At 36.6% G+C, this 24,061-nt stretch overlaps 1 protein-coding gene across 5 annotated transcripts in view; it reads right to left on the reverse strand.

Moving 5' to 3' along the window:
* LOC5564188 (GTP-binding protein RAD) overlaps positions 1–21,715 on the reverse strand; it is a 147,955-nt gene extending 126,240 nt beyond the window's left edge. For 2 of the 5 annotated variants that reach the window (XM_021844279.1, XM_021844275.1), the window contains exons 1-2: positions 21,148–21,522; positions 20,856–21,082 (exon numbers count right to left, since the gene is read on the reverse strand). The gene's annotated coding sequence lies outside the window, so the exon portion shown is untranslated. Of the gene's footprint in view, positions 1–20,855; positions 21,083–21,147; positions 21,523–21,565 lie in introns of those variants that run through there. The other 3 variants (XM_021844276.1, XM_021844278.1, XM_021844277.1) reach the window with 3 other exon arrangements.
* Positions 21,716–24,061: the final 2,346 nt, after the last annotated feature.

Consider the following 24,061-nt stretch of genomic DNA (forward strand, 5'->3'; position numbering starts at 1 on the left):
GGATCATCGCAATCCGCAGCGATTCCTCCAGCTGTTGGCCTGCATTCGTCAAACGGTCGAACAAATCGTCCAACACCACCAGATGACTCTCAAGGTCACCTTCTTCCGCGAGATTTAACGAGCACAGTTTCTTCAGCAAAGATACACGTGACGTTACCGTGTTCTTCTCGTGATAAGCACGCAACTGATCCCAAAACGCTTTTGCACTGTTTGCTTCCTTCACCAGTGCAAACTGGTTATCATCAATACACAATCCGATAGTGGCACGAGCTTTCCGGTCGTCTTTCGTCCACTGATCGGTCACTACAGCCGGCCTCGCATCACCGACCACATACCACAGCTCCTCCCTGGTCAGGAGCATCTCCATCCGGAACTTCCATATTTGCCAGTTCTGATTGTTCAGTCTGGCAAACGCAAACTTGTTCACATCCGCCATTTTGTCCACGCAAAATCACCACCGCGGAGAAACAACGCACACACACTCACACACGGCGTGATCACTTTCACTCTCTCGGAACCTTTTTCCTATGCAATCCGGAACCTTCCTTTCGGCACTGCTGGGCCCATAACCTGTTGGGCAGAGGTGGACATACCACAACGCAGAACAGGGTCACCGAAGCGGAACGCGGAACCAGGATTTCGGTAGGAAAGAAACACAACTAATCAACTACTGTACGCAAGAGAAAGCTTTAATAAACACACGTCTGTACGGATTGAACATCACATTACGGATGAATGGCAAAACTTTCCATTCTCCCTTTCTTCCTTCTATTTGGCGCTCTCGCTGGCGCCGCTGCGACTGCCTTCAGCGCCGCCTCACTCATACAGCTAAACACATCCAGTGCTGCCGCTTTGCATACGAGGCACAATCATTGCATACTCCAATAAAAAGCACTCAAATGTCAACAAAAAATCGTATCGCTATCGTAATCGAGTATCGCTAGACTGTTTTCAAATTAAAAATTTCGCTACATTTCTCATTGAAAAATTGAGAAGAAAAAATTGAAATCTCAATCATTTTTGATAGCTTGAATCATCCGCCATTCTGGCTGATTTTAAAAATGATCGATAATTGAACTTAGTTTTGAAAATTTTAATTTTTTTCTTCACTAAGTAAATGTTGATATTTCTTCAAGATGCACTTAAAAATGTGATTATTTTTCCATTAAAATGAAAAAAAGTATTGATATTTACTGAGCAGTGTCTCTATTCGCCCCATTGCGGGTGAATAAAAACATACAACATTTTCATAAATCTTTGTACGATATAATTTTTATTTTTTATTATTTAAGGCTAATAAAATTGGTTTTTATCCACACGGTTTAAGTTGCACACATTCAAACATGTCGGAAAGTGTTTCTATTCGCTTCATTTTACGGTAGATAAAACAAAATGGCGCAAGAGAAAACTGTGATATTTTGTTTTCCGTGTGCAATTTCGACCATTTTCCCAGCATTAAACAAACAGGTGCAAAAGGGCTCATTTAACATAGACGTTTGTTCTGGGGCAACTTTTAAATTAAGGTTTCAATACTAGTAATGGACCCCTTAATAGCTGAAATTCATTCTCGACGCTTTTCAGCAATGATATCTCAGACGGATATACGTTTTGTGGAGTCTAACAACAAGCTCAATATTTTTACTTCATAGTACGTCTATGAAACATACAAAATCATTCGATTTTTCCAGCGAAACATGCATTTGGAAAACTGTTGTCCGAATGCCTATCATGGACCCTCCCGGGGTTCATAATAGGAATGTTTACAAATTTGACGTTTCCTATTATGGATCCTCCATTTGATTCCCATGTAATCTGGCTCGCTGCCGACGTGCCTATTATGGACCCACCTGGAAACGCGTATTATGGACCCTCTTGTGTGGTTTCATTTACAAAACGGTACCAATATCTGTATTTATGCGTATCAAACCAAATATTTTGCCTGAAACTGCTGACTAACAATGCAAGCGAAGTTCCCCCGGTGGATTTTCATAGGAACAAGGTTGCTTTGAGTGTAAATTTTATGTGTTTATGGTGGGGGTCCATAATACGCAAAGGGTCCATAATCGGCATCGACTCCCTATGTTATTTTTTGTGAATTTCAAAGACGAATAAGGTGGACAAATCGCTGGACTATGCTGGGGGACTTAACAACCGAAATTTATTCAAGGATTATCCTGCAATTTCATGATCCCGTGAATTTTATTCTATACTAGTAATCGCTGCTTTGAACACATTCAACTTACCCATTATAAAGGCATATGTAGGGATGTCGCAAAATCTCAATTAATCGATTAGTTGATACAGCGGTGTTGGAACACGACTGCCTTCCATCTATTGACTGTTTAACGATAAACTTGCGACGATCGACGCGCCACCATATTTCATATAACGGAGTGTATTAGAACTAAAGGTTATTTGTCAATTTGGAGGTTAAAATCCCCTCCAAACACTAGCGATTTTGCGGTGGGATGTTGACGTTTGATGACGAATTGTGCATTCCGATAAAATTCAGAAAGAAAACTTCGCTCAATTTCCTCTTCTTTATCAACGAACTTAAGGTAACACACGATAGACTCATCTTGGCATCCATGAACAATCTATGTTCAAACTATCGTTGAAAAGAAAATGTTTCTGTTTTATATCATATCGGTCATTTGGTGATCTATCGGATCATATGCTTGCTAACAACAAGCATGTTGATACACTTTCTGTTCATCTCTGTCCGGTAGAACCGATATCACATCCCCAAAACTACAAAATTCATCATCATTTATGGATAGCAAACAGTTGCACCTTAAGCGCCGCCATCACATTTTCAATCGGAAGGATTTTGGCGCGCTCGAACTGACAAATCCTCCGTTGTGGTGGAACTTCTTCTGTCGACGTGATGTTGGACTGTTTTCAAAAACAGTCGAGATAAAAGTCGAGCCGGCAAAGCAATGACAGTTAGTTCGTTCAAAACATCGCTTCGGAAGTCCAACCGGCGAACTCCCGATTGGTGCTGCGAAGTCCATAGCGAATTCGACCCGTTAGTTGGAACGACTGAAAGCTGGTGAAAATGCTCCACACTAACGCATCTGGAGAGCAAATTGTCACGAAACGCACATATACATAGAGGTCTCTAAGCAAACTTCCACGAATACCAACGCACAATCAATCTTACACAAGTCGATTTCCTCAGAATGAAAACGTATCTATGTTTGTTTGACGTCATTGAATTTTCGGTCAACGTCAGTCCAACAAGGAAGTGGTGTTTTGCAGCAATTCTGTTCACGGAGAAAATGAAGTACTCAAAAGTGAGTTAATTCCACTCAATTCCGGGGGTTCGTGCGTTAACCTAATTTTGAGTTGATGGGGTAGAAGTTGTTTTCATTTGCAGCCATGCGAAAAAATACCTACTGGCTAAGTTCTTTTCACTCAATCGGCAGATCAAATAACTCAACTTCCAGTACTGTGCCACTTACTCAAATTTGAGGTAACGCACTAAGGTTCGGTTTTTGGGTTGTTTTGCTCTTCGCTCTCTGACAACAACAGAAGGAGCGAATGAAATAGGGAGAGAAAAATAACTCAAAAGTAAGTTAAAAAATACTCAAATATAGGTTTTCCGTTTTCTCCGTGTTTATATTTGCATTCTCACAGCAAACAAAAGCAATGTTGTGACGGTTCTCACAGCAAACAAAGAAAATTTTGTCAACATTACACTACTACGCAGGCAACTGGATTGGTCTATATATGCAGGGATGCCAAGTCAATTTTTCAAAACTCTGGAAGATATTGAAAATTTGTCTGGAAAAGTCTGGATCTCTAATGTCGTATATGGAGAACCTTACAAATTATTTACAAAACCTTACAAATTCATCACAAATTTTATCTGGATCTTCCAGATTTTTGCGAAATCTGGAATATTCCAGACAAATCTGAAAGTTGGCAACGCTGTATATATGGAGACTTCAATGCTACGCGGTACTCAGACGTCAAAGTCAGTTTGACATTTTCTGGTGACATTTGAGTGCTTTTTTGTTGGAATATTGACAATTCGTGTGATGATTAGAAGTTCGATAGTAAAAACTTCGGCGTTGGCATTCTAATTTGGTGCTTCGCCGACGCATAAGGATTACCTTTGTCCAACTTTGCTGAAGACACCATGTTTCGAAATTATCTGGATTTTGAGATGTACCGTTTTGTTTTATTTATTTTATTTTTGTTGATTTTACCGCATTATAAAGAGCCATACTGTAAACAAAAACTGTTGAGTATTGTTCTTAAGAAGATTCTCGAGAAATACATTTTGGTTTGGTTTCGATAGATATCTTTGTTACAAAATCATAGCATACACGCAAAAAAATTGTGCAGTAAAAACTACCATTTTAGGGGGTTAACTTAAGCGCTCGCACCGACAATTTTCAGCAGACCAGAAATGCGCTTGATTTTACCATGTCTGTTGTCGAAATCAGATTGTTGTAAAGTATGTCTGTCAAATGGACCAGGAATGTGGTGGGATGTACCGTAAACATGGTAAATTTGTCTGAAATTCCATGGTAGTTTCAAGAATGGGCGTAGTCAGCTAAAGTAGTAATTTTTACCACAGATTTTTTTCCCGTGTATAAATCACAACTGTTGTACAAAGTACAACAGCCTGAAGGTTAAACCAACGAAAATCATTTAAACATGTAAATATGTGTTTCTGGTCTAAACTTAAGCGTTTGGTACTAAAATTGGAATATGACTTTAGGACCCTATTCGTAGTTGGTACTCCGTGATTGACCAGAACAATCGAAGTTGCACAAGGAACCAAGAGATGTATTTAGCTTATGAGTAGTTTTACATCTGCAATGTACACTTTCGAGAACTCCAAACCTTAAAAAGTCAATAACGACTACACTTTTTTATTCAATTTAGTATGTTTAAGAGAAAAAACTACTAATTGAACTTCAACACTTGACTTTTGAAAAAAAAAATTAAATAATAAAATCACTAGTAAGGCGAGCAAATACCTTTAAACTTCAATATGTTGCTTATCTTGACAAATAGGCATATTTCGTCTGCGACTTACAGACTTCTTCAGTGTCGAGTGCTCGACTTGAAGTGTTAAAGTTCAATTAGTAGTTTTTTCTCAATAACGAAGTCGGCCACGTCCTTACAATCATCGGAGAAGGGTAGGAATGTTAGTGTGACATCCATTGTTACTAGAGACCGAGATCACCTCAGCATCTCCATGGTTGTCATGGGAAGGAGTTTTGTTAGTGAGGAGGGATTATAGCTGCATGATCAGGATTCACCTTCATGCAATCTCAGTTCAAACATTCACCTATCAGTACTCTAAAGACAACATGAAAATACGGTATGTCGACACCTTTGGCGTCGAACCATTCAAAGGTTTTTTTTTAATAATGATAAAAATCAGGTTAAAAGAAGGTTTTTAATGTTAATGTACAAGATTCTATGTCGACACTTATAGTGACGAACTGTTTGTATTTTGTTTAATCAATTCATTTAAGTAACATTTCCACCGTTGTCATGATAACAATACGTTTCATAATACATATATTGTACATTTAAAATAAAACCATGAAACGAGCTCACCAAATTGATCATGCATCCTGTATGCTGTATGCATGCTGTAGCTACTTCAATCAGCATACTCATTTCACAAAAGCAAAATGTCACTCCGGCGACGAGAAAACTTGAACACGATTGCCTCAGAACGCGTGCAAAGTAAAACGAGAAAAAAGAACTTCGGTGACGCGACGACGCGAAAAAAACATGTTCCTTCTTCAAAGAATTTGTCCAGCCATTCATCAAGCAAATTCTCCATGGAAATGTTTAGGACATTTTCCAGATTTGTAATATTTTTTTTCCTCCAAAGTTCATTATTTTAGTGGACAAGGCAAAAAAAAACATTTTTATCGAAAAAAAACTGGGATATACTCATCTATGTTGCATATGCTCATGAACGACACCCAGTTGGAACTGGGAACTGTCTGAGCCAATATCCTTGTTTCAAGCTATATGGTAGGCATATAATTTTGCACTATTGGATTCTCATATAACATTCACCTCAGTACGGAAAAGCTAATTGCATATTATATGCAGCTCATATGACGTGCTTTGGAAGTCTCAATGAAGATGTTATATGCTGAACATTTGATTTCTACACACAGAGCGAATGCATAGGTTATCACAGCGTAACAAAAATGACATCTTTGCGTGTCTCAAGGATGAAATTATGTGTCCCTAGTAGATATGGGGTTGCTGCATCTAATGCCGTTCTCAGAAATGTTCCAGCACGTCAGGATTTTTAGCTACAAGTCGTCAAAGTTGTTTAACACACTGGTTTAATTGATGTTTACTTGAAATTTAAGGTATGATTTATCAAAATTTTTCGTGATTTTGCCATATAAGGCCATTAAGCATGCAAAATAGGCCTTTAACTTTCTTTTCAAATATAATTAAGTTGAAATCGCACGATTAAATTTCGATTAAATCGATTTTTTCAACATACTCAACAATCTCTATACAAAACTCTTCGTTTCTTTTATATGGCAATATACAATACTTTTCTAAACCGTCAAAAAATAAATATTGAGAATCAAAAATATTATGAACTTTGTTGATAAGTAATGTTATACACATGAAGTATGATTTCTGAGGCAAATCAAGCAAATAAATTACCTTACAAGCTGGCAAACTTGCATGTAAGTTGGTTAAAATAGTCATATTTAGCATTTTCAACATCCAATATCTCAAAATCTTGACGTGCTATGATGTTTCTGAAAACGGAAATGGATTCAGCAACCCTTAATTAAGTAAATAGCGGTATTTTAGTGCTTGAGACAAAACCGTGTTCCACAGTGATTATATATGCAAAGACAATGGGTGATATGAATAAAAAACTTTGAACTTTACTACATGTAGCATCTACTCAAAAACAAAATCCACAAAGTTTACTATACTTTTGGTATGAATAAAAAACTTTTCGAACATGTAGTACTTACTACTTTCGAACATGAGCAGTGACTGAAGCTGCACGTTAAGAAATTTCCATTCAGAGTGCAGAGTGATTCTGCACGTAAAGAACAATCTATTCAGAGTGACGCCTAAAATTAATACAATCATGCATATGAAGAAAATGCATGGAATCTAATCGATTACGCGACAATTTGCACAAATCATGAAGGTGCTGTTATTCGACAAAATTTGTAGTGTAATTTTGCGATTAGTCTGGTATTCTCTTTATGTCTATGATTTTATGATGATGGTTATGCGGACGATTTCAAACTGTTTATCGAGGTACGATCCATTGATGATTGTTTGCGTCTGCAAAATCGTCTACAACTGTTTGTTGAATGGTGTAACAAGAACAAGCTCGTCATCAGTGTTGTAAAATGTTATGTCGTTTCATTGTACCCAACGTCCTATTATGTATGACTATAACATTGACGGAGCCGTCCTGACAAGAGTAACCGAAGTTCTTGATTTAGGTGTCCAGTTGGATACAAAACTTGCGTTTGACAGCCAACGATCGATGGTTATCTCCAAAGCCACACAACGTTTGGGATTCATCTTTAAAATAGCGAAAGATTTCGATGATCCGCATTGCCTAAAGGCATTGTATTGTTCGCTCGTCCGTCCGATTCTTGAAAATGCCTCAGTTGTATGGTATCATGGTGTTTGAGGATTGAACGGGTGCAAAAAAGTTTTGTCCGCATGGCGCTACGAAATTTACCATGGCGAGACCCAGTCAATCTACCACCGTACCCGGAGAGGTGTCAATTACTTGGAATAGATACTTTGCAACGTCGACGGAAAATCCAGCAAGCCTTGTTAATTGCAAAGTTAATCAATGGTGAAATAGATTCCCCCGAACTGCGCTCAATGGTGAATTTTCGGATTCCGAGTAGGATGCTGCGGAATACAACTCTGCTTGAAAACAGATACCACAGGACCCTGTTTGGGTACAACGAACCGATTGCAGCTTGTGTTAGAACGTTCAGCATAGTGGAAGATCTGTTCGAGTTTGACGAACCGTCCAGCCATTTCGCCAATAGAATCAACCGTTCGAGATTAATTTAACGTTTATAGTGTTTTTTTTTTGTTTTCCCATGTGATGTAATGTGGTGTGTAATAGATTTCGTCCTTTTATTAGTATGTTAGTCGTAATAAGTTTATGTAGACCATGAAGTCCGATAAACATGAAGAATAAATAAATAAATAAATAAATAAATCAAAGAATTTTCTGGGTGGTTTTCGGCCTTCGCAAACGCCAGTGATTGATGATTTTTTGAATGCTAGCTTAACATCTATGAAGAGATCTTGAGATTACAGCCATAAAATTTGGAACCACATATTTTCTAGCACTTCTAGCACCAGTACTGAGATTCTGGTGAAATTGCGGTAGAATTTTGATGCTCCCCGTGTGTTTTCTTAACAGCATGTTGAATTCCGGAAGTTCTAAGTGTTTCTGCAATATTCTCGTTATTTTGGTGGGTTTTCTGATAGTATCCTTGGAATGTCTAGAACTTAGAATGTCGAGATTTTTATGAGAATTGTAGTGATTCCATTGGTAGTCGTTAGAATTGAATGAGGATCTCCCCTAAAACACCAGGGTTCCCTTTGAAATTATCAAAATTCTTGTCGATTTAACAAAAAATCCCATTGAAATCTATAAAATATTTACCGACACCAGGGACACCAGCTTTGCTTTGAAATTCCAACGGAACTGGAGATCAACGGAATCTTAAAGGTTTTTACAATAATTACGAAGATTGATTTTCAGAATTACAAATATTCACACAATAATTCGCAGGAATCCCACCGCAATCTCATGGATTCTTACAGAAATACCGTTTCAAAGATACCCACAGAATTCCAAGAGATCAATATTCGGAATCCCATTCCCACCCCAATTCTTAAGTTTTTACCAGATTCCTAATATTTCCGCAATATTCCTAGAATGGTATTTAAACTTCCAGAATTATCATAAAAAATCCGACATCCCTATCGGAATCCCAAAGTTCCTACAGGAATTCCGGAATTCAAAAGGAAATCTGAGATGTCAGAGTTTACAAGTAAAATTCCAAATTACATTATAAATATCTGAATTCCTACCGACATCCTAAAATTCCTAGAAAATAACATAATTATCGTAATGCCAGAATTCACACGGATATTACGATTGCTACTGCCGGTAATCTTACCGGAATCTCAGCATTGGCGGGGCGAATGTTTTCGTAACCTCAGAATTCCTAAGCAAAACTCAAAATACCTTCCGAAATATCAAAACTCATATCGTTTTCCCATGATTTTTACTCAAAAGTAAATTATTCCATTCAATTCCGCAATCTCAAAGCATGTGTAGCAACCTCTGAAGCAAGCCCATTGGGCCGTATGAATAAAATGTAGTAAAGTTGAGTTTACTACATTCTCGGTAGTAAACGCTATATGTGGAACACGAGTGGAACATGTTTGTGTCATTTTCCTTTCTACACCTTTCGAACATACTACAAACAACGCATTGCTATGAATAAAGGTAGCATTTACTACAAAGCTACTGGTAGTTAGTTTCAGAGGTTGCTACTCATGCTTTGAGATTGCGGAATTGAATGGAATAATTTACTTTTGAGTAAAAATCATGGGAAAACGATATAAGTTTTGATATTTCGGAAGGTATTTTGAGTTTTGCTTAAGAATTCTGAGGTTACGAAAACATTCGCCCCGCCAATTCTGAGATTCCGGTAAGATTACCGGCAGTAGCAATTTGTAATATCCGTGTGATTTTTGGCATTACGATAATTATGTTATTTTCTAGGAATTTTAGGATGTCGGTAGGAATTCAGATATTTATAATGTAACTCTGAATTTTACGTGTAAATTCTGCCATCTCAGATTCACAGATTTCCTTTGGAATTCCGCAATTCCTGTAGGAACTTTAGGATTCCGATAGGGATGTCGGGTTTGTTATGATAATTCTGGAAGTTTAAATACCATTCTAGGAATATTGCGGAAATATTAGAAATCTGGTAAAAACTCTAGAAATGGGATGGGATTGGGATTCCGGATATTATTCTCTTAGAACTCTGTGGTTATCTTTGAGACGGTATTTCTGTAAGAATCTATGAGATTGCGGTGGGATTCCTGCGAATTATTGTGTAAATATTTGTAATTCTGAAAATCAATCTTTGTAATTATTGTAAAAACCTTTAAGATTCCGTTGATCTCCAGTTCCGTTGGAATTTCAAAGCAAAGCTTTAATATAAACCTTTTGAATGTCGATAAATATTTTATAGATTTCAATGGAATTTTTTGTGTTATCGATAAGAATTTTAATGATTTAAAAGGGAACCCTGGAGTTTTAGGAGAGATCCTCATTGAATTCTAACGACTACCAATGGAATCACTACAATTCCCATAAAAATCTCAACATTCTAAGTTCTAGAAATTCCAAGGATACTATCAGAAGCCTCACCAAAACAACGAGAATATCACAGAAGAACTTAGAACTTCCGGAATTCAACATGCTGTTAAGAAAACACACGAGGAGCATCAAAATTCTACCGCAATTTCACCAGAATCTCAGTACTGGTGCTAGAAAATATGTGATTCCTAATTTGATAGCTGTAGTCTCAAGATCTCTTCATAGATGTTAAGCTAAGGGCCCATTCACAAATTTCATAACGCTAAAGGGGGTGGGTGGGTGTCCTCGTGGTGTTACGGCTCATACAAAATTTGTAAAATATTCATACAAAAAGCGTTACGAGGGGGTGGGTGGGTGTCGAAAATGGCCATTTTTGGCGTTATGAAATTTATGAATAAACCCTTTAAAAAAAAAAATCATCAATCACTGGCGTTGGCGAAGACCGAAAACCACTCAGAAAATTCTTTGATGTACCATCATCATAAAATCATAGACGTAAATAGAATACCAGACTAATCGCAAAATTACACTACAAATCTTGTCAAACTACAGCACCTTCATGATTTTGTGCAAATTGTCATGTAATCGATTAGATTCCATGCATTTCCGTCATATGCATGATTGTATTAATTTTAAGCGTCACTCTGAATAGATTGTTCTTTACGTGCAGAGTCACTCTGCACTCTGAATGGAAATTTCTTAACGTGCAGCTTCAGTCACTGCTCATGTTCGAAAGTAGTAAGTACTACATGTTCGAAAAGATTTTTATTTTATTTTTTTTTTTTTCGGTAGCGATAGGGGTAGTACTGGCACTCTTAATCTGCCCTAAGCTCCTTCCCAGCATTTGCTTTTATAAGCCTCTATTGCGTTCATCACACAGACGTTCCTACGCAATGTTGCTCAAAAGATTTTTATTCATACCAAAAGTGTAGTAAACTTTGTGGATTTTGTTTTTGAGTAGATGCTACATGTAGTAAAGTTCAACGTTTTTTATTCATATCACCCAATGGGCCGTATGAATAAAATGTAGTAAAGTTGAGTTTACTACATTCTCGGTAGTAAACGCTATATGTGGAACACGAGTGGAACATGTTTGTGTCATTTTCCTTTCTACACCTTTCGAACATACTACAAACAACGCATTGCTATGAATAAAGGTAGCATTTACTACAAAGCTACTGGTAGTTAGCTTCAGAGGTTGCTACACATGCTTTGAGATTGCGGAATTGAATGGAATAATTTACTTTTGAGTAAAAATCATGGGAAAACGATATAAGTTTTGATATTTCGGATGGTATTTGAGTTTTGCTTAGGAATTCTGAGGTTACGGAAACATTCGCCCCGCCAATGTTGAGATTCCGGTAAGATTACCGGCAGTAGCAATTTGTAATAACCGTGTGAATTCTGGCATTACGATAATTATGTTTTTTCTAGGAATTTTAGGATGTCGGTGGGAATTCAGATATTTATAATGCAATTCTGAATTTTACGTGTAAATTCTGACATCTCAGATTTCCTTTTGAATTCCGGAATTCCTGTAGGAACTTTGAGATTCCGATAGGGATGCCGGATTTTTTATGATAATTCTGGAAGTTTAAATACCATTCTAGGAATATTGCGGAAATATTAGGAATCTGGTAAAAACTCTAGAATTGGGGTGAGAATGGGATTTCGAATATTAATCTCTTGGAATTCTGTGGGTGTCTTTGAGACGGTATTTCTGTAAAAATCTATGAGATTGCGGTGGGATTCCTGCGAATTATTATGTGAATACAAATATTCTGAAAATCAATCTTTGTAATTATTGTAAACACTTTTAAGATTCAGTTGATCTCCAGTTCCGTTGGAATTTCAAAGCAAAGCTTTAATATAAACGTTTTGAATGTCGGTAAATATTTTATAGATTCCAATGGGTTTTTTTTGTGAAATCGATAAGAATTTTAATAATTTCAAAGGGAACCCTGGTGTTTTAGGGGAAATCCTCATTGAATTCTAAAGACTACCAAAAGAATCACTACAATTCCCATAAAAATCTCGACATTCTAAGTTCTAGACATTCCAAGGATACTATCAGAAACCCCATCAAAATAACGAGAATATCACAGAAATACTTAGAACTTTCGGAATTCAAGATGCTGTTAAGAAAACACACGGGGAGCATCAAAATTCTACCGCAATTTCACCAGAATCTCTACTGATGCTAGAAAATATGTGGTTCCAAATTTGATAGCTGTAATCTCAAGATCTCTTCATAGATGTTAAGCTAGTATTTAAAAAATCATCAATCACTGGCGTTGGCGAATGCCGAAAACCACCCAGAAAATTCTTTGATGTACCATCATCATAAAATCATAGACATAAAGAGAATACCAGACTAATCGCAAAATTACACTACAAATCTTGTCAAATAACAGCACCTTCATGATTTGTGCAAATTGACGCGTAATCGATTAGATTCCATGCATTTTCTTCATATGCATGATTGTATTAATTTTAAGCGTCACTCTGAATAGATTGTTCTTTACGTGCAGAATCACTCTGCCCTCTGAATGGAAATTTCTTAACGTGCAGCTTCAGTCACAGCTCATGTTCGAAAGTAAAAGTACTACATGTTCGAAAAGTTTTTTATTCATACCAAAAGTGTAGTAAACTTTGTGGATTTTGTTTTTGAGTAGATGCTACATGTAGTAAAGTTCAACGATTTTTATTCATACGACCCAATGGGTGATATGAATAAAAAACTTTAAACTTTACTACATGTAGCATCTACTCAAAAACAAAATCCACAAAGTTTACTACACTTTTGGTATGAATAAAAAACTTTTCGAACATGTAGTACTTACTACTTTCGAACATGAGCAGTGACTGAAGCTGCACGTTAAGAAATTTCCATTCAGAGAGCAGAGTGATTCTGCACGTAAATAGCAATCTATTCAGAGTGACGCTTAAAATTAATACAATCATGCATATGAAGGAAATGCATGGAATCTAATCGATTACGCGACAATTTGCACAAAATCATAAAGATGCTGTAATTTGACAAGATTTGTAGTGTAATATTGCGATTAGTCTGGTATTCTCTTTATGTCTATGATTTTAAGATGATGGTACATCAAAGAATTTTCTGAATGGTTTTCGGTCTTCGCCAACGCCAGTGATTGAAGATTTTTCTTAATATTAGCTTAACATCTATGAAGAGATCTTGAGATTACAGCTATCAAATTAAGAACCACATATTTTCTAGCACCAGTACTGAGATTCTGGTGAAATTGCGGTAGAATTTTGATGATCCCCACGTGTTTTCTTAACATCATGTTGAATTCCGGAAGTTCTTCTGGAAGTGTTTCTGTGATATTCTCGTTATTTTGGTAGGGTTTCTGATAGTATCCTTGGAAATTCTAGAACTTAGAATGTAGAGATTTTTATGGGAATTGTAGTGATGCCATTGGTAGTCGTTAAAATTCAATGAGGATCTCCCCTAAAACACCAGGATTCCCTTTGAAATTATTAAAATTCTTATCGATTTCACAAAAAAATCCCATTGAAATCTATAACATATTTACCGACATTCAAAAGGTTCATAAGGACTGTTCATTTTATAAAGTGGTCACTTTGTTTATGCTATATCTTTTTTATTTATTGATAGAATTGTAATCGGTTTTCTGTGCATCGTTCAACTATTATTCTACAATGCTATAAAAATTTAATATCCTAGAAAATGCTTTTGGTTGAAGAGCTAAATAGTTTTTCCAAAAACTCTTAAGAAAAGCTGATTGTCAAAGTTTAACACTATTTTAAGCAAAACAAAAATCCTAATTTTTATGAACAAATTGTATGTTTGTATCGTTTACTATTCTACTAAAGGCGTAGCTTCAAAAAAATGAATTATATTCCACCATTCACTGACATTAGGTAACATTAGTGATTTATCCATATATGTCCAAATTTGTTGATACATCATCTTTTCACTCCCAGCAAAAGAGTAAAGTAAAAAGTGTGTTCAAAACTAGTTTAGATTACCAAAGAAACTATATTTGTATAAACGAGAGCTTAATCGTGAGTTTAAACCACAGCCTTCAGTATAAGTTCTTCACTTTATGGTCGTTTTACTAAAAAGTCTCATACTTTTAAAATCATGTACGCATATTTATCGATCTACAGCAAATTGTAAACGTTTTTCTCCGAATGTTTCAATTGGTTATCTCAGAATAACACATTATGAAAATAATATGTGGAAAATAAAATCGATTTTATAACAGCAGTGTTGCCAATTTTAATTATTGTCATTGTGCTTTGAAAGGTCTTCTAAGAATAAAGCAATTGTTTTTCTAATGTGATTTAAATGTGACGTGGGGACTAATTAAGTGAATCTTTGAAGACGTAAATTATTTCGAATATTAATACTATATAAGCACTTCCGTCAGGACGTGCTTTAAACTAAAAAAATCTACTCATATTAGTTCCCTTCAAATTTCAAATATTTTTCTCCAAAAATATTGAGGAATAATGATTATATTATATCTGTAAAATTGTTGCTCAACTTGATTTTTTCCATCAAACTTCTGATTGATGTTGCTTTCGAAGAACAAGCTTTTTTTGAAAATAAAAAATATAGATAGAAGAATTTTCCAGCCAATTTATACCAATCATTGATTTTGAAAACCTCAAAAAATCGACCGTTCTAAACGTTGTTCTATATTCGTGTGCAATTAAATTATTTTGGAGAATATTTTATTATTACAACATTGTACAATACTAGTCGAACGATGTACAGAAAACCGATTGAAATTTAATTGATAAATTAAAAAGATACAGCATGCACAAAGTGTCCACTTTATAAAATGAACAGTCCTTATCAAAGCTTTGCTTTGAAATTCCAACGGAACTGGAAATCAACTAAATCTTAAAGGTTTTTACAATAATTACAAAGATTGATTTTCAGAATTACAAATATTCACACAATAATTCGCAGTAATACCACCGCAATATCAGAGATTCTTACAGAAATACCGTCTCAAAGATACCAAGAGATTAATAACCGGAAGTCCCACTGCACTTCCAGAGTTTTTACCAGATTTCTAATGTTTCCGCAATATTCCTAGAATGGTATTTAAACTTCCAGAATTATCATAAAAAAACCGACATCTCTATCGAAATCCCAAAGTTCCTACAGGAATTCCGGAATTTACATGTAAAATTCAGAATTACATTATAAATATCTGAATTCCTACCGAAATCCCAAAATTCCTAGAAAATAACATAATTGTCGTAATGCCAGAATTCACACGGATAATCTTACCGGAATCTCAGAATTGCCGGGGTGAATGTTTTGTAACCTCATAATTCCTAAGCAAAAATCAAAATACCTTCCGAAATATCAAAACTCATATTGTTTTCCCATGATTTTTACTCAAAAGTAAATTATTTCATTCAATTCCGCAATCTCAAAGCATGTGTAGCAACCTCTGAAGCTAACTATCAGTAGCTTTGTAGTAAATGCCTGGGAGGGAGGCACCGATACTACACACGAAATATTGAACAACACTTTTCCAAATTTCAAGATAACTCCCGCTCACCAACGACAATCAAGGCAGGCTTGGGAAAAATCGCTAGTTTTCTTTTGTTGTGTACCTTCGATCTTTCTGGACAAATTTGGAAAAAGGGCCATAGTTTGATGTGCATTTAATTTTAATTTTGATTGGAAAAAAAATAAAAAGATGCGTTTTTCAATACATTATATTCAATCAAATAAGAAGGTGCTATCGTGGCATTGCTTTTGGATGTGCAGGAATTAATTTTCAATCGATTGGTGTCAACTTTGTTGAAATGCAAAAATATGTTTTGATCAATTACGCGCTTTTTTCATGTTTGTCCATTCTTTAAGATCTGGGCTCACAGTGACAGTTCGTGACAGCACAATCTCGGCTCACTATGACGTACATAAAGTTTGTATCGGTTTCTCCCTCCCAGGTAAATGCTACCTTTATTCATAGCAATGCGTTGTTTGCAGTATGTTCGAAAGGTGTAGAAAGGAAAATGACACAAACATGTTCCACTCCTGTTCCACATATAGCGTTTACTACCGAGAATGTAGTAAACTCAACTTTACTACATTTTATTCATACGGCCCAATGGGTGATATGAATGGCCGGTACGCTGATCATATTGTCGCACCGCCACCAAACCGGATCGCGCCAGTGAGACTCGCGACGCGCCTCAACTCGCGCGATTTTGAAATCAGTTTTTTAGTGTGGCGCTGCATTCTTACGATTTTTATGAACACAGCTTATTAGCTGCGTCGCACGGGGTCCGAGAAAACAATAATTATAAATAAATGTTGGTCTTGATTTCTACCGGATGCATAATAAGTACTGTGCAAAAGGATAGGACAAGAAACGGTCAAGGAATGATTCCACTACCGAAATTACTTTAGCTGTACGTCGGTAACGCCTGCCGTACAAATCAAAGGGAGCTGTCACTTTTCCGAACGGAAAAATGTGCCGCTCAATTATTCCGCAAGTAATAGTGACATTTCGCTCATACTGAATCAGCTGTCAAAATTACTTTGGTAAAAAGGAGAAATTTTACTTGAGTGATTTACGTTTCAGATCCGTACTTAATCAGAAAGTTACTAATCTGTCGTCATCTCAACAATGATGCTATTGATAGGACATACTGGCATATACAATTTACATAGGTGAGCAGTCTGTGAAAGTTATATGCAAAGCACCCACCGGATGTATGCTAGGAACAAATGGCTTTTGTATGAAAACTGATGTCTACTTTTTATTTGAAGCTTGCTAAATCGGAATGGTTTTCTTGGCAATAAGCATAAGAATGCTATTGGAATAAACGTGTTACACAGGGATTAGATTTTACAGTTAACTATCCCTTACTCGATATTCCTTATCTCGATATCGAGTTAGAGAACCATAGTAAAAGTTGATTTTCATGGCTAACTCGATGGTCCCTTGGGACGCAGTTGCTCTGCTTTTGTGTTCTATAACTCGATACCTCCCTAACTCGATGGTCCCTTCAATATCGAGTAAGGGAGAGATGACTGTATATGCATTTTCTGATAAATTCAAATGTTCTAATTATTTCAGTGTACTTGCCTTTAGGGGCCATTCAAAATTGACGTCCATCATTTGGGGGGAGGGGGTCTTCGAAAGTGTGACAGTGCATGTAAAAGGTATTGAAAAAAGCGTTAAAATCCCGTGGAACGATGGACGTCATATTTGAATCTTGTTTTTGCAACTTGGAAATCTTAAGTTATGCTTCCTTGTCTAAACATGTTACTATGCTGAATAAATAAAAATCACTAAACAAATTGAGGACTGTAAGTAAGTATAGCGTTTTGATTTGAGCGCAACCGAAAATGTGTTTTAATAGAAAACATATTTCGTCACAAAAAGGACATATTCTACCATGTACGTACCTATTACTAATTCAAAATGATTTCCCTGATGATGGCCGAAATTTTTTGATAATTTCAATTTTTTGATAATTTCAATTTTTTTCCAGGTAGTAGCCACCTTGCTAATCCACTTGTTTAGTGGTATCCAGTTTCTTACATGTTCTTAATCTACGTTAAAAATTGAACTAGAATCCAATGTTTTATTATTTTCTGTGACCTGGAACTATTTTTAAAACGTATGGAAATCTCTTTTGAATCACCCCTCGGCCGTTTTTAACCCTCAAAGCCCCGGGACAGACCTTTCATTTTCAATTGACTGGTGCTCAGGAGCAAATAAGTTTAACGAAATGCGGTTTTCACTACGATCGATGGGATGAGTTAGACTTCCTGCCAGTGGTGTTTTCAAACCGGAAGTTCAAGTCTGGACATGTTTTTCAACCGGAAATAAGTGTTCCCTAGCCACATATTTTATAACTTTGACAACGAAACCAATCTTTAACGATAAGTTTTAGCTCGTTTTTGACATTATGTAACGGACCAAGGCAAGAATACACTATTTGGTTTATTTTCTTGCATGGGACGAAAACCGGAACCTGGTTCCGGAAGTACTTTATGAGTAGGAGCCGAGGCAAAGGAACACATGTAAATTTGACCTGAAGCAACATATGCGGCTACTTGAATGTCATGAAATCATCTCAGTAAGCCAATGCAAGACATCAACTCTCAATATTGTCAATTGTACCATATGACCAAGGCTGGAATGTAGGGTCACTTCCGGTGAACCAGGAGACAAATATGGATGAAGCTCAAAACTAGGCATGCGACTGCTCAAACTTCATGAAATAGTCTCAGCGTTGCTGTAATAACATGCTTCTTTCCTATATGGACACTTCGACCAGATTGTCAAACGTTGTCCGGATGCTGAGGTCACTTCCGGTGAATCTGTAGACAAACATAAATAACAGGTAAAACTAGACATGTGACCGTTCAGACTTCATGAAAGAACTCAAGCGTAGCTGTAAGAACATGATTCTTGCCTGTATGGACACTTCGGCCAGATGATCAGACAATGTCCGGATTTTGAGGTCACTTCCGGTGAATCAGAAACAAACATAATTGGCAAAACTAGGCATGTAAGACTGTAACTGTAACGGAACTGTAAGACCAGACGTGCGACTCCAATCTTCATGAAGTAAACTCAGACTAGATGCTGGAACATGCTTTATATCTTCATTGACTTTTCGTCAAGTTGATCAGGAAAAGACCGAATTCTGAGGCCACTTCTGGTGAATCAGGAAACAAACATGGATGAAGCTCTAAACTAAGCTTGCGACTGCTCAAACTTTATGAAATAACCTCAGCATTGCTGTAAAAACATGATCCTTGCCTGTAGAGACACTTCGGCCAGACGAACAGACAATGACCGGATTTTGAGGCCACTTTCGGTGAACCAGAAGACACACATGAATAAAGTATAAAAAGAGGAGCGCGGCTATTCCAACTTCATCAAATCGCCCAAGCTCTGCTTTGCTGTTTGCAATTGTCAAATACAGTCAAATACACAAGCTATAAGACTTTTGTACACATTTTTTGATAAAAGAGACCTGATTTCTTTTTTCATAATTGTTTCCTGATTCAGCAGAACGGATCTTAAAATCCGGACATTTGGCTGAAGTTTTGATACATACAATAAACATGTTCTCTTGATTCACCGGAAGTGAACTCAAAATCTGGATATTGTCTGGTTATATGGCCGAAGTATCAGTACATGTAAAAGAAAGGTCCATACAGCAACGCTGAGGTTGTTTTATGAAGTTTGAATAGTCGCATTTCTAGTTTTACTTTTTATTCCTGTTTGTTCCCTGAATCACCGGAAGAGACTTCAGAAACCGGCCATTGTCTGGTCATCTGGCCAAAGTGTCCATACAGGCAAAAAGCATGATCTTACAGCAATGCTGAGGTTCTTTCATGAATGTTTGGCAATCTGGCCGAAGTGTCATCATATTCTTACAGCAACGCTTAGACTATTTCATGGCGTTCGAGCAGTCGCATGCTTAGTTTTGACTTCATTCATGTTTGTCCCGTGGTTCACCGTAGTAGTGTAGTGACCCTACAACCCAGCCTTGGCCACATGGTAAAATTGACAATAATGAGAGTTGATGTCGTACATTGGTTTTCTGAGATGATTTCATGACGTTCAAGTAGCCGCATTGTCGCTGTGGGATGTTTCTTGACCGCGGCACCAACCCGTAACTTCCGGAACCCGGTTCCGGTTTTCGTCCCATGCAAGAAAATTAACCAAATGATGCATTCTTGCCTTGGTCCGATACATAATGTCTAAAAATAGCTAAAACCTAACGTTTGACATTTGTTTCGTTGTTAAATTTGTAAAATATGTGACTAGGGAACACTTATTTCCGGTTGAAAAACATGTCTAGACCTGAACTTCTGGTTTGAAAACCCCACTCGCAGGAAGTCTAACTCATCCCATCGATCGTAGTGAAAACCACATTTCGTTAAACTTATTTATTTTTGAGCACCAGTCGATTGAAAATGAAAGGTCTGTCCCGGGGCTTTGAGGGTTAATTCGGGACGAGCTGTCATTATGTAAATTGAAAAGTATTGAAATCTGTTTTAATCATTCGTAATATCATAAAGATATTGAAGTGCAATAAAATCATGTAATACATACAATATGAGCTAGATTGAAATAGCTACGAAAAACTGAATTTTTCTTCACTAACAATCCAATTATGACTTACTGTCGTCTAAATGATGTAATTTCCTACATTTTCATCATAATGAAAGTTGTTTGAAAAACGCCAATTCTGAATTTAAAAAAAAAGGAAAAGTTAAACCTCTCTTTTATTTGTCTATAGTTTTCGACACTACTTGTGAGAAGCGTATTATGGATTATTCGAACCCACCAGCTGTTTTTCATCTGTTACTCAGGTTTTGTGTCTTGCATTTTTACGTTTTATTTATCACAATATAAACACAAAACCATTGTTGCTGATTTCATACCATGTTGTACCGTAACTAAAGTTTGACCACTCCTTCAAGCCGTCATTAAGGTTCAGGGTTACGTCAAACCTGCCTGGTGTTCCGGCCCTTGTAGTTCAAACAACAAGTATACGCCGCAATGGTTTGAAGCAAACTCGCATTTCACACTTTCAATGCGTACTGGTACTCTTCTCTAGGATTCAATGTGCTATCATTTCAATATCGGATTTGTCGTACATAGTTGAGTTCTGTGGAAGAAAAGGATTATTGCATTTTGTGAGAGTCACCCTCGACTATTTTTTTTTTAGCAAACCCGCAAACAGTCTCCCTTCTTGTTTTAACAGCTGTGAGTGGACATTTTACTTTTCACAAACTATTACTTTTGCTTGCATTTACACATTCACATGCTTTCGTATACTTATATTACATATAAAAGTAGAGCGTGTATCATTTTCACGGATGTTTCACTTCAAAGAGAAAGTAAAACATTCACTGGATACGATATTTTTAGCTCAGTCTTCCCATTCACTCATATGTAGTGGTTAGAGAAAATTTAGCGATGCTGATTTTCACATTTAGATTCCACAGATCTTGTACCAAATATATGATTGTTTTGACTGTAATGTAACACTGTAACTAATGAAATGCAAATGTGATACGACAATTACATTTTAATTGAAAATTAGCGACAATTGTTTATTCTTAAAACGTGTAATTGCAATTCATGTTACCTTTGAAAACACACACACATGGGAAGTATAACTCTGTGCAAATTTTAAAGTTCGATGAAAATAGGACTGTATACATGTGCAACACGTGCTCCCTCGACTGTTTTTACAAGACTGAATGCGCTTCAACAAAGTCGAAGTTAATGAAAATCTTCGTGTTTCGTCATAACTACTCACGTCACCATACGGTGTTTGGTGCTCTCAGGAAAGCAAGGAAAACTCTGATGCTAGAATGAACTCAAAGCAGATCAGAAAGCACACGAGAGAGTAAAGGGTGGAAAATGTACCATTCTGCTGTAATATGCGTGTCCTTCTTTTAATGATAAACATATCTAGTCCAATTCACGTTCACGATGGTACGAAGCAGCCATTCGAGAAAAATTTATTTGATGAGGAAAAACTCAAAAAAATTACATGTCAAGGCATATCAAATAAACTTTTAACTTTATAAAACATATTAGGAACAATATGCAATTGAAAGCAGAATTAATTCACCTTCAAAGCTATGTAATGATAAAAATTTGAAGGATTTAGATGAGTCAAACCCCATCTGGTATTCTAATCGCCACGTAAAGAATACTATGCGGTATTTATTATAGGGTATGTTACCAATTATGGATGCAATAGGTCAACCGTATGGATAGAAATCAGATTTTACCCGCGTTTCTAAAACGTAAACATGACTTGTGGATGTTAATTACTAGTTTGAAGACTTGCGAAACAGCTGAATTGAATTAAACAGTTTGAAAAAAATGACTTAAAGCTACTAAAAGTTGATTTTAAAAAGCGTTGTCTTTGTACCAATTATGGCAATAGTGTTCCTAGCATTCGACATAAAAGTATACCAATTATGAACTATCGAAATCGACTTAAATGCAGTCCAGAGTGAATGATAATGCAACGCTAACAAGTAATGGAGTGATTGCTCATCAAATTTTCCAGAAATTTTGTGTAATGTAGCCAATAAATCAAGTTATTGTAATGAGTTGAAGGGAGCAACTGTTTTTTTTTTTTTTTTTTGTTAAAGGAGTCAAATTGTAGTGAAAATTGAAAATATTATACAAAACAGCATTAATTAACTCACATTACCTCTCCAGTGCCCAATTTTGGGGAAAAAAGAGCGAAAACTCAAAAATCGAGTATCGCTGAAACAATCCTACCATGAAATCAGCAGCTGCCGCTTGAGAACATTTTCGAACGTGTGAGAAGGTGCTAAGAAGGTGACATATGTGTGAGGCAAAATTTCCAAATGTTCATTCTTCGAAGCTTATTGCACGAATGTTCTTATCAAGGCTTAGTTATCATCAAAAACAAATAGGTTTATCATTCCTGTGAATATAAGCCGGTATATTCTAGTAAAACATTAAGAAAACATCTCTTTTGGTTCCCACTATTGCCATAATTGGTACTATAGCCATAATTGGTACTTCTACCCTATCATAATTTGGTTTCATGGGATCAGGAGAGACGGAAAATACCGTTTTGTCTCAAATTCCGAACATGACTCATATTCCTAACAGTGGTGATTTCAAAAGTTAGGTTTGATACTGGTGGCGCGGTATTGTCGCACCGCCACCAAACCGGATCGCGCCAGTGAGACTCGCGACGCGCCTCAACTCGCGCGATTTTGAAATCAGTTTTTTAGTGTGGCGCTGCATTGTTACGATTTTTATGAACACAGCGCACTATTCACATATTAGCTGCGTCGCACGGGGTCCGAGAAAACAATAATTATAAATAAATGTTGGTCTTGATTTCTACCGGATACATAATAAAAAGTTTGAACCGGGTTCTCGACGAAGTTGGTTTTATCTCAGAATCTAAGCGAGATACCTATAGGGGTTACATAACTTCGGTAGTGGTGCATTCGATTCGCATCCGGATGCGCTCTTACCCGATCAACCAGTCAGTGATTGTCGATAGCGATCGATATCGATTCGTTTTGAATCGTTGGCGATCGTCATCGTTGAACAAAGGTCTCGCATGGATGCCGAGAAAAATTCATTTTCGACAACCCAGACAACTAGAAATCGCATGAAAGTTCACGTTACAACTCGTTTATTCATACTAATTACATCAAACCCGCAAAAAAACGTGGATAAACTCGTCAGATTGATGAGTTTCATCGCATAAAACACTTCTTTTCTGAGTTCATTTGTACATTTTGTTTCGTCTCGTAAGTAAGTCGGATCAATCCGTAGCAGCTGTCAAATCAACATTTGTTATCATAAGTTAAGTCGCATAAGATCATAGGTTAGTTCAGTAGAATATTTATACACTCGCATTGTATGTTATTATTCATCACATAATATATGCACGTATATCGCCTCCACTTTTGTACGTAGAAGGCCTTTTCGCGACATCTTATGTCGTGAAATTTTGCACATATAAAGCCTCCAGGTGATTTCGTTATACGTACATTTTGGTTGTCTGGGTAAACTGCATTTTCTAACGATTGACTGAACTTACAATACGTTCACAACTTTTAAATGTAGAGGA

This window comes from Aedes aegypti, chromosome 2, assembly GCF_002204515.2.
Source record: "Aedes aegypti strain LVP_AGWG chromosome 2, AaegL5.0 Primary Assembly, whole genome shotgun sequence".
NCBI classification, from domain to species: domain Eukaryota; kingdom Metazoa; phylum Arthropoda; class Insecta; order Diptera; family Culicidae; genus Aedes; species Aedes aegypti.